The following is a 12,237-nucleotide window of genomic DNA, read 5'->3' on the forward strand; positions in this document are numbered from 1 at the left end:
AGCAGCAAAGATAATCCCCAAATCTTGCACATTGCTTTTATTGCTATTATCACATTATTTGCAGTAGATTGTTTTTCCCAGTTATATTTGAGATTTGTTTGCTTTTTTGTGTATTCATTACCTGATAGCTGGCGAAAAATACCCAGCAGCACCCTCAAGGGCGCAGGGAAGCCAGGGAGATAAAATTTTGCCAGAGATAATCTACAGAACGAATTGTGTCTGCAGGCGAGTGGGAGGTGTTTGGAGGGAGGCCAGTCACAATACTTGCTGGCTCTGCCGTCTGTCAGCCACCCTACAGGTGGCCCGGGGAGAAGCAGGCTTACAAGCACACCTACTCACTGCATTCACTCTCCTTTCCTTCAGGCCCAAGCCCACCGCTCCAGAGCTCTTGTGGTTAGAGCACTGTAGATGACGGGTCTCGAAAAAAGGAGCGTCCCTTCTGTGACCCAGGTAAGAAAGGCTCACCCGAGTTCTGGGTGAGAGCCCCCTGGGCTTCTTTGGGGCCAGAGGAATCCTGAAACCATGGATCAGGAGACACGCTTGAGAGGTGTGTTGGTTTGTTTTTCTGGCCCTGAAATCACCCTAAAAGTTGAACGTATTGTAGAACAGACCTATATATGTTCAGGGGCGGCAGAATCCACATAGAGCCCTGATTCCTGGTGTTCCGGGGAAAAGCTTTCATCTTGCGGGCTGTACTCTTCAATATGGCTGTATACACAATAATTCATTGTGCTTTCGAACATGACGGTGATGTTAAGTGTTCTGCATCATCTACAGAGCCTACCATTCAAAATCAGATACCGTCTTCCTAGAAAATCTTAGTTGACATTTTTATGGTCTCCAAAGAGGTGACATCGTGATTGCAAAAATGCTGAGCGATCCAAAATCAAATATTTGCCGAGGGAGACAAAATTTTCCCCGGGAGTTCATCAGATTCCTTTAAAAGTCATAGCGATGGGCCAGTGGCTCAGGTTTGACTAGAAGATGCTAATCTATAGAATTCTGCAGATTCCGGGTACCATGGGACCTATTCCACATGGACAAATAAGAGGATGTAGCTTAAGATTTGGCCTCTGAGTGACTTGAGATTTCTAAGTGACAGCCCTCATAGCCACAGATTTTCTGATGATTAGCTAACATGTACTCTTTTGACTTGATTATTGTCTCCTATTCAAGTGAATTTATTATTGCCACTGAAACCATTTATTTACCAAGAAAATATTTATTTTTCAAAAAAAAGGATCACCCCCAAATTTGGGGGAGCAAAGTCCAAAGAAAACTAATGCGAACCAGTTGAAAAATGAATGAGCTAAGCCACATTGCTCAGAGTGACCAGAAAAAAGGATTTTCCAAGGAATCTTTCTGACTCCTAAGAAGGAGATGCATCGCGATTTGTGCAAAACCTCTCAGTAATATTTTAAACTCTAGGGAAGGTGACCCCGAGACAACTAGTTTCAAACCCTCTGCCCAGAAACGGACAAAATCATGAAAGTAAGATATCAGAAACAAGTCCTCAGTGCTGAAAGTAACACGTTGTCAGCAGAGGATTATACGATCTATAACACAAAGGTGAAACAGAATCAAAAGATCTCACCAAAAGCCCACTCGGTTTTCCTGCCCTGGAGGTGGGGCCGTGTTGAAGGAAGGGAAGCAAGTCCTGACAGATTTCTCCAGAAATCCTAACAATGAGAGTGAGGGCAAGAGGTGAGGGTGAGCAGCCTATAGGACACATGCACAGATTCAGAGGCTTCAAGGGCGGGGCAGGAAAGCAACCCTAGGGCTTAGCAGAAAACCTTGTAGCAATTCCGCTCACTGCGTAATCAGTTTCCCAACAGCAGCACAGATTCGTTCCAACCTCGAGAAGTATTTTCCTGAAACAGGGACAGAGGCAGGACCCTCGATTCCATTGTGAAAGGGCCAAAAAGACCCTGAGAAAGATGAGGACCACCCCTACGGAGACACTTTCTATTGGAATTATTTTACTGTCACGTAGTTTGGAGCAGGACCACCAATGAAATCCTCTCCAAGAGAGATCTCCCTCCAAGTTTTCTCTCATCCAGAATTTTATGTACCTGGCCACTTCCTCCTGATATACTAAAATGCACTCCCAAATTAGAGATGATTTGGGGCGCCGTGTGTAGAGCGACATGCATCCACAATGACAAGCCACGCTCCACGTTTGGTGAGGAAAAGCCCCAGGGAAGGTCCCAGAGAAAGCTGGGCCCATCCTGTGTACTTGGAGTGGAGACCAGGCTGAGCAATAAAACAAATGCAAAAAAATTTCCAGTAGAATAATTTCAGCAAAGAGTGGAAACACAACTTCCGTGACACGCACGTAATTTCCCTCCCTTCCTGACCCACGTGTGACCCTGTTTCCTCCCTACCATATTCAGGCTGCTGAACAATCCACTGATAACATTATCTGACACCCAGCACTGCAGGTTATCTGTGAGGGAAAAAAAAAAAACCCAACAGACTGGAGTCACATATCTCTGCAGCATTCAATGCCAAAAGAAAAGGGAACCCATAATTTTTAAAGGAAATAGCCATGACTCATGAGTTCTATAATTCAGTAAAATGTCCTTTTCATACAGCAATAACAGAAAAATCTTATCAAATATGCAAACCTTCAGAAAGTACTCTACTGAGGAAAATGGCTTGAGAACATTAACCAGTGGCAAACAGGAGATAGAATTAAAAGAAGTTACAGGTGGGGGTACAGTGGCATGAAAGTCCCCGATACGTGAGTTAAAACACATAACCAAATCCAAACGACCTGGCACTTAAGGTTGTAAAACAAGATGCAAATGTAATTCTTGAAAGTAGAAATAATAAATTCTAAACTACTACTGTTTCAGCAATTCAGGAATTATCTAGGAAGAACTCCCAGAGGATACCAAGAAAACCCTGCAAAATGGAAGAAATGTTATCCCTGATGAATTCTTCATCATAATAGGTGTCAGTCACGAGATATTATTTCAGATTGATAATCTGAGAAAGTTGTACCTGAGGATTTAAAATATATCATTTGTGAAAGTATGGGGCGCTTGGGTGGCTCAGTGTCAGACTTCAGCTCAGATTCTGATCTCGCGATTCATGAGTTTGAGCCCCGCGTCGGGCTCGGTGCTGACAGCTCAGAGCCTGGAGTCTGCTTTGGATTCTTTGTCTCCCTCTCTTTCTGCCACTCCCCCCGTTGCATTCTGTCTGTCTGTCTCTCTCTCTCTCTCAAAAATAAATAAATGCACAAAAACAAATTTTTTTAATCATTAGTGAAACTAAATATTGGCTTTAATCCATAAAACTACGAAAGAAAATTAAAGAAGAAGTTCCACAAACACTATGTCAAGATACAGAATAAACGAAGCAGAGAGAAGAAAGAAACATGAAATAAGAGAATAAACATATGTAATAAAAAGAAATGTAAGGGAAATAATCTCACCATTAAAATAAACGACTTTTAAGTGGGTCAAATAAACAAAATCCATCTCTACATTCTTGGTAAGATATATACCCAAAAGTAACTCAGAAAAATTAAGATATATTATGTAATCAAGATACATTATGCCAATATTCACTGCCAAAAAAAAAAAAAAAAGAAAACATCAGTTATAATACAAACATCAAAGTAGAAATTAAGGGAAAAAGGGTCAAATATTATAGTTACTTTTGTTAAAGAGTGAAAATTCACAATGAGGGGCACCTGGGTGGCTCATTTGGTTAAGCGTCCAACTCTTGATTTTGGCTCAGGTCATGAACTAGTGGTTTGTGAGTTCAAGCCCCTTATCAGGCTCTGTGTTGATAACACAGAGCCTGCTTAGGATCTTCTCTCCCTCTCTCTCTACTCCTCCCCCTCCCCAACGCCTTGCTCGCTCTCTCTCTGTCTCTCAGAATAAATAAATAAAACTTTTTAAAAACAGAAAATTCACAATGAATGTTTTCTATCATAAATTGATGTGCCCAGTAACATGCCATAACATTATCATTTTAAAGTTTAAAAATAGATTACTGTAGACCTGAGGAAGTTAATATAAGTAGTGCATTCCTAAAGGATTAGGTAGATGAAAATAATCAATGAGCAATAAAATGGCTCAAACGTCTTTATAAATGCCACATTCAGAGAGGACACCGGTACACCTCCTTCCAAGCTGCCGCAGAACATATGCAAAATCTTACCAGATGTTAGCCAGCAACGTAAGTTTTGACAATTTCAAACTGTCACAATGGTATCATCCCTGTCCGACCATAATACAAAAATAACGTAGAAAAAAGTCATTAAAAAGAAAAAAGGACGGGGCGCCTGGGTGGCGCAGTCGGTTAAGCGTCCGACTTCAGCCAGGTCACGATCTCGCGGTCCGTGAGTTCGAGCCCCGCGTTGGGCTCTAGGCTGATGGCTCGGAGCCTGGAGCCTGTTTCCGATTCTGTGTCTCCCTCTCTCTCTGCCCCTCCCCCGTTCATGCTCTGTCTCTCTCTGTCCCAAAAATAAATAAACGTTGAAAAAAAAAATTAAAAAAAAAGAAAAGAAAAAAGGATCTCCAGTTAGTTGGAAATTTTAACAAGAAAAAAAATGAAAAGAATGACAGGAGAGGGAGGGAAGAAGGGAGGGAGGGAGGGAGGACCAGCCTGCCGTGTGGGGGGAAAGAACCTGTCAACTACTTGGATGTTAATTGTAATAGAACCTTATGTACGAAAACTTATGAGATCTAATTCTAGGTCTGTTCTTAGAGAAAAATGCATAACTTTGCTTGCTTTCTTTAATTATCAGATCACTGCCCTTCTGGTCATCTTTTTTTTTTTTCTTTTTCCTTCTTCTTTTTTTTTAAATGTTTATTTTTGAGAGAGAGAGAGAGACAGAGCAGGCACACATGGGGTGGGGAGGGGCAGAGAGAGAGAGTAGGGGGACAGAGGATCCAACGTAGGCTGTGCCCTGACAGCAGAGAGCCAGATGGGGGGCTTGGACTCACCAACCGGGAGATCATGACCTGAGCCAAAGTCAGACGCTCAACCAACTGAGTTACGCAGGTGTCCTCATCATCTTTTTTTTAATTCATCTTGAACGGCCATTTGAAGGACTATGACAACACAAGAAAAAGACAGAAAAAAAAAGGCAGCCAAAGTGACATACAGATAAATCACAGAAAATTTTTTTAGCATGGCAAGACTTGATCACATCAATCATTGCAGCTTCCTTATGGGTTTCCAGGTTAGTGATCAAATGGCGTGAAGTTTTATGATCCAAATGGTCACAGCTCTGAAAACAGACTTCCCTACTTCCAATGCATGACTGACCTTGGAAGCAGATAGCCGTTGTGTCAACCAATGTAATCACATGGAACGACCCTTAGAGAACTTTCCCTACCTACCAGCCATTGTGTGAAGCACTTTTCATGTAGTAATTCATTCAATCCTCACAAGAAACGGATGATGCAAGGCACTGCCCCAATGTGAGTTTCTTTCCAAGCGCTACGTTAATGTGTTGCTTAGAGATTTTCTTCTCTGCCCTCTCCATTTCCAGTTTATAAAAATGAGTGCCGCTTTCCTAATCTTATACCTAAATAACTACCTAGACAAGCATGTCAGGCTGGCCTCTTATTTTTCCAGAAGTCACATGCCCTCGATTTCCCAGATCTGTTCCTGTTGTCTTAAAATTGTTAGAAAGAACCAAGCTTATTAAAATTGTCTTCTCTGGATTTAAAGAATGCAGTTGTCTCCCTTCTAGGGAATGTTCAATATTTTTCTCATTTGTGATGACAGAGATGAACCAGGGTCTTGACATATATGCAAATAATAGAACTTTTCCTTTTTAACTATATACTTAATGGAGAGCAGAACCAAATTAATAGAGCCAACAGACCTTCAAAGTAGCATTCAGTTCTGATACACAATTGCGGCTAACCAAAGAGCAGCTGCCATGATATTTTGCAGTGAATCTGGTTTTAATATTTTACAGAAGATTATTAAAATTAAAAATTCTATGAATATAGCTTAGCAATCAAAAATCGTCCTATGAAGCCTCTACAAATTCAGCCTGAGAGGTCACTGCAAACTCTCCTAGCTCTCTAAAGATAATGAGTTTCTTTTGAATAATGCTTAAAGGAAAATAGTCTTTTAACTCTCTGAGTGAGTTAATCTTCTGGGATTTTCCCTCCTAAACAGGAAATTTCTCTGAAACTATATAGAGCGAGGCTACAAAAAAAAAGGGGGGGGGGGAGGAAATCCTCAGCTGATGAACAAATAAGAAATCAAAACTGCTTGGTTCATTCAGCTGCATGATGCCCCTTGTTATGTCTGAGACCTACCATGCTTTAATTTTTGCCAGCTAGAAATGAGAGGAGAATGCTTTGAAAAGAAGTTGGAAATGCACATGTTTGGCTGCTCAAGAAAGCCCAGCAGTAGCACGTTTTGTCAGACGGTGGAGTGGGTTCAATAAAAAGGACCCTCCTAGGCTAGTGAAGAGACTTTTTTGGGCAGAAGAGGGGCATATCTTGTGCCAGCATTTTATCATCCTTTACGATCCAGCATCCATTGACTATCAGTAATAACATTGGTTGGTTTGTGCATTCATTCAACATACATCCTTCATAATGATTTCTATCTATCATTCCTACTACTAGGGAGTTATTTGTTAGGGTAATGGTAGAAGTGGTTATTATTTTATTATTATTCCTAATTATCAGGAAAAGAGTTTCCCTCTCAGAACAACAGCGTCCAAACTAGAAGCTCTTCCCTGGCTCCAGCCAGGGCTCTTTTTGCCTAGAGTAAGAACAGTGAGGACGATGAAGCATTGTCACTGTGCTGGGGCAAAGTCAGACTGTAACAGCATCTAAGTCCAGTAAAACATAAAGGCACAGTATCTTTTTTGTTGTTGTTTTCTAAGATTTTATTTTTAAATAGTCCCTACACCCACCATGGGGCTTGAACTCACAACCCCAATGTCAAGAGTCACACGCTTCACCAGCGGAGCCAACCAGGTGCCCCAAAAGGCACAATATCTTAAGAAGACATATCGTAACCCTGAATTCAATATAGCACCTGGAACCATACCCCTAGAATCTAAAAATCTGTCATCACAAACAGAGAATCTGGCCTCCCTGCCCTCTGAGGAAGACTCTGGAAATGAGACTCAGAGCCCATGAGTATGGTAGGAGGACTGACCAGAAGACAGAGAGAGCTCACCAATTTGGGTTGCCTCAGATTGGTCTCATTCTACATCACAAAGGTTGTGTCTTTGTGGGGGCCTGTGATAAATAGGCTTTTCCAGAAAATGTCACAAATGCAGTCATTGAAATGATTACCTTTGTGTGCCGGCACATGGGGATACAAATACTGTGAAAGACATGATGATTTTTCATGTCTTAGGGTCTTCTTAACAAGAACATTTGGTTAGAACTTCCACTTCTAGTTGTGAACGGGCTCTGGAATTACCCTCCCACCATAAACAACTAGAAAAATGGACCAAAAAGTAACAACAGAGGCGGTTTCAATATTGAACGACAGGTAGCACAGCCCTGTGGTCTCTTCGAGAAGGGAAACCCATGAGGTGAGCCCTACAGTTACCTCCACTTTTAGCCTTGGAGACAATTTCTGGAGGGCAGTGCAGCAAGGGGGTACCCAAGCAGGGCCCAGAAGTGTCATTGAGTTGAGGAGACAGACTGGGTTTGGGGAGACTGAAATGGCCAGAATTCACAGGGCAGAACACTAGATAAGAGGGAGATACCTAGAGAAAGAGTACCAGAAATCTGGCTGGGAGTCCGCTTGAAGTGTGAACTGAATATCAATCTCAACAGGCACAGGATGAAACTCCACAAGACCAGGAAAAATTAACTTCTTGGGGAATAAGTAATTACTAGGCAACTTAAATCAGGAGGAGTCCCAGAGCTCACACAGGACTGGGAATCTTTCAAATTGCCAAAGGCCAGAGTAAAGAATGTTGATGAATGCATAGGGCACTTAGCCAAGATCCTGGAGAGCTCACATCTTGTAGTAGGACAGAGAAAAACTACTCTAGATATTTACCATTGAGGAGTTTTAAGAAGAGCCTTGAGCTAGGGGCGCCTGGGTGGCTAAGTCAGTTAAGGATCTAACCTCGGCTCAGGTCATGATCTCGCAGTTTGTGAGTTTGAGCCCCACGTCGGGCTCTCTGCTGACAGCTCAGAGCCTGGAGCCTGCTTCGGATTCTGTGTCTCCCCCTCTCCCTGCCCCCCTCCCCCATGCTCATGCTCTGTCTCTCTCTGTCTCTCAATAATAAACGTTAAAAAAATTTTAAGAAGAGCCTCGAGCTAACCTGCATGTAACTTAATTGCATGCTAAAATGAAGTCCAACACTCTTTAAAGAAATACAATAAAATCCAGCACTCAACAATGTGAAACTCACCATTTCATCATCCCAAAAAATTACTAGAATAAACATAAGAAGAAGAAAACTGTGATTCACAATGAGGAAAAAATAAATTAATGGAAATATATTCAGAAATAACAGAGATGATGGAATTAATGAGCAAGAATACTAAAACAGGTATTATAAATATTTTCAATATGCTTAATGGCTTATAGGAAAAGATTAACCCGTAAGAACTTCCAGATGGAACTTCTACAGATGAAAATATCCATTGGATAGTGTTAATCTCAAATTAGACCTCGCAGAAGGAAAGATTGGTGAGCTTGATGATGTAGCAAAACTTTGTCCAAAATGAAACTAAGAAAAACGAATGAGGAAAAAATTTGGACACTGGGTGACACATGGGAAAATATCAAACAGTCTAACATACATGTGTGTGAAGAAGTAATGGCCACAAATGTTCCAAATTTGTTCAAAACTATGAACCCAAGAATGTCAACAAATAGCAAGATTCATACACACACACACACACACACATACACACACACACAAAACACTAAGGCACAACATAATCAAATTACTGGAAACCAGCAACAAAGAGAAAATCCTAAAGCCATCGAAAGAAAAAAAGGCACACTGTATAGAATGGAACAAAATTAAGAATGACCATACACTGATCATCAAAAACTACACAAGTCAGGGGCGCCTGGGTAGCTTAGTTGGTTAAGCACCGACTTCAGCTCAGGTCATGATCTCACGGTTCGTGGCTTCAAGCCCCACATCAGGCTGTGTGCTGACAGCTCAGAACCTGGAGCCTGCTTTGGATTCTGTGTCTCCCTCTCTCTGCCCCTCCCCTGCTCATGCTCTGTCTGTCTCTCTCTCTCTCAAAAATAAAATAAAAACATTTTTAATTTTTTTTTTTAAAAACCATGCAAGCCAAAAGAAAATTGTGTTATGCAGCTTAACAAATCACCCCAAATCTAGTGGCTTTAAACCACAATAATAACATTATTGCTCACAGTTTCTTTGTGTCAGGAATTTGGGACTAGCTCGTTTAGGCAGCTCTGATTGGGTGTTTTCATGAGATTGCCACTTCCCAAGTGTATCACTCTGACAAGCCGATACTGACCAGTTTAGTTTGTTTCTCTCCACGTGGTCCACTTCGTGAGACTGCTTGAGATCCGTGTGTCATGGTGAGTGCCTGCATCCAGAATGAGTGCTCCAAGGAACCAAGGGCAAGATGCAGGGACTACCTAAACGGTCTGAGAAGTGACATATTGCAGTTTCAGTCATATTCTCTTGATCACATGGGGCACAGCCCTGGTTCAGTGTGGGACAGGACTATACAGGCATATGAGCCCCAGGAGGTAGGGAACATGGATGGCCACATTGGAGGCTGGCTGCCTTAACAGTAGAACAACATTTGTTGAGTGCTTGAGAGAAAAAAAAGAAAAAGAAAAACCCCAGTACTTTATACGTGACAAAAATCTTTCAAAGATGAAGGCAACATAAAGAATTCATCTAATAAAAACTGTGAGAAGTGCCACCAGTGGGCCTGCACTGCAAGAAATATTAAAGTAAGTGCTTTTGACAAAAGGAAAATTATACCGGATGAAAACTTGATTCTCCCCAAAGGAATAAAGAGTGCTGGAAATGATAAATATATAGGTACGTGTAGAAAACGTCTTTTTCTCAATTGTAAATTTACAGAAAAGGTAACTGACCACTTAAGACAAAATAATAATAATAATAATAATAATAATAATAATGCATTGGAGTTTATAGTATATTTAGATATAAAATGCAGAACAACAGTAGCACAAAGAATAGGAGGAGAAAATGAAAACACGCTCTTGTCCAATCCTTGTATTATATGTGATGTGGCATAATATTACGTGCATTTGCATATTGCACACATTAGAGCAACCACTAGAAAACGCGTATCAGTAAATTTCAGGAGAATTTTACTTGAGAAAAAAAGCGATATTTCAGCACAAAAAAAGAAGTCATTTCATCAGGAAGACACAACAGTGTGGGACCCGGGTATATTTGATTTAAAAAAAAAACTTGAAAACGGAGGAAGTGAAAATCTACACAATGTAAAGGAGAAATAGACACATCACATCTAAAGTTAAGAAGACGATCTAGACACAGCGTTGGTGAGGATGTGAAGCCCCTGGAACCGTCACTCACTGCCAGGGAGAAGGTAACAAGGTACAACTCCTTTGGAAAACTGGCAGTTGTTTAAGAACTTCTTTGGGTTCATGTCACCTCACTGGCCAAGTGTGTGCAGAAGTAATCAGCCCGACTAACACCTGTTGCAGACACTGTTGCTGAGGACCTACTTGACCGCTGGACACAGAAAACTCTAGAGAAGACAGATCTAATCCATAGTGATCCAAAAAGAGATCAGTGGTTGTTTGGGATGGGGGTGGGGAGGACTGGCCGGGAAGAAGCATGAGCGTACCTTTTGAGATGGTGAGCACATTTATCAAAGTTCATCCTGTGAACTTAGAGTGTATGGCTCATGTTGTCACCTTAAATAGGTCAAATAACTTCTCTATGTCGCAATTATTTCAAAAGGTGAAGTAAAAGCCATATACTTAAGATACACACACACACACACAAAGCTGAGATTTAGCATGCCTACGGTGAGCTGTTTGAAAAAGGGTTTTATTTACAAATGAATAGTTGTTGCATATAATTTTCAATTGTGAGTTTGCTTTCGAATAAAGGTGTTTCTGCTGTGAGGTACTTGAAAGCACTCCCTTGCAGAATCTTAAAGGAAGATGAAGCTGGGACACACAACTCAAAATCTATGCAATGTTCTCATCTGAGCACCAACACCAAAAAACAATAATCATCCTCGTAGAAAATACCAGTCCCACTAAAATGGCATTTTATTCCTACGAAATAAAGCAATGCTATTATAAATATGGGAATCTCCCCCAAAAGCTCAAGTTTTTATGATGAAGGAGGGTGAAGAAGGACTGAGTTTCCCCATTTACAGAGAGAAAGGGCAAATGCTCAAAGATCAAAGGAGCCACAGTTAAATACTTCTAAAGTAGAGCTTGTGTCCAGGCTGGGGGAGGAGTAACAGGACAGACGGGCAACACACGCACTGCCATATTCTCTCACACTCGCTCTGTGCAGCTCTGTGAGTGGATTTTGCCTTGAGCTGCATTTCTTGGTTGCAGTTGCTGGAGAAAATCCACATCGTCAAAGAGTGTGACGTTCACTTTTTACAGACACCGGTCTCCAACTTACCAATCATGCGTGAGCCGATCGGACTTACAGAAACACGCGTCAGAGGAGCAGAATAGACTGTGCTTTTTGTTTAATCTTTGAGCTCAAAAGTCAATTCCTCAGGAGGACTTTTCCTGGCCTCTTGCCCCAGCCCAGACCAGAGCTGGCCGGGCTCACATTCTCAGAGCTGTCTGTACATTTCCCTTATGTTTACGTCTTTGTGAATTACCTTCCCTTGTCTGACTCTGCCATGGGTTGTCAAGGTGGATTTTTACTCACTACTATAGCCTTAGCACCTACCATAGCACTTAGGCTCAAGAGCTAACCCAATGTTGGGTAACAGAAAAGACTTATTTAATTAATGAAATGTTATGGTACCATTAAAGAAACACTTACTTGCTCTCAGCTAGGGTCTTTATAAAATTAAACTTTATAATACTGTTCGTTTTCCTTGTGCCCTTGTTTTCTTTGTGCTTAAAATAAGAGAGAGAAAGCCCAGATTACGGGTGGTTCTACCCTGTTGGTGGCAGTGACAAAAAACAGTGGGCAGATAATGAGCTTGAAAGATGAAGAAAATAATAATTGTCACTGTGGTTACCAGTTCCCTGTTGTAAAAGGTTATCAAGTGAGCCTGGTTAAATCAATGTGAGCCCCAC

At 41.4% G+C, this 12,237-nt stretch overlaps 1 pseudogene; it reads left to right on the forward strand.

Annotated features, from left to right (window-relative positions):
* The first annotated feature begins 408 nt into the window (after window positions 1-408).
* Window positions 409-2,472, forward strand: LOC123602198 (annotated as a pseudogene).
* Window positions 2,473-12,237: the final 9,765 nt, after the last annotated feature.

Source organism: Leopardus geoffroyi, chromosome D1 (genome assembly GCF_018350155.1).
Source record: "Leopardus geoffroyi isolate Oge1 chromosome D1, O.geoffroyi_Oge1_pat1.0, whole genome shotgun sequence".
Classification (NCBI taxonomy): domain Eukaryota; kingdom Metazoa; phylum Chordata; class Mammalia; order Carnivora; family Felidae; genus Leopardus; species Leopardus geoffroyi.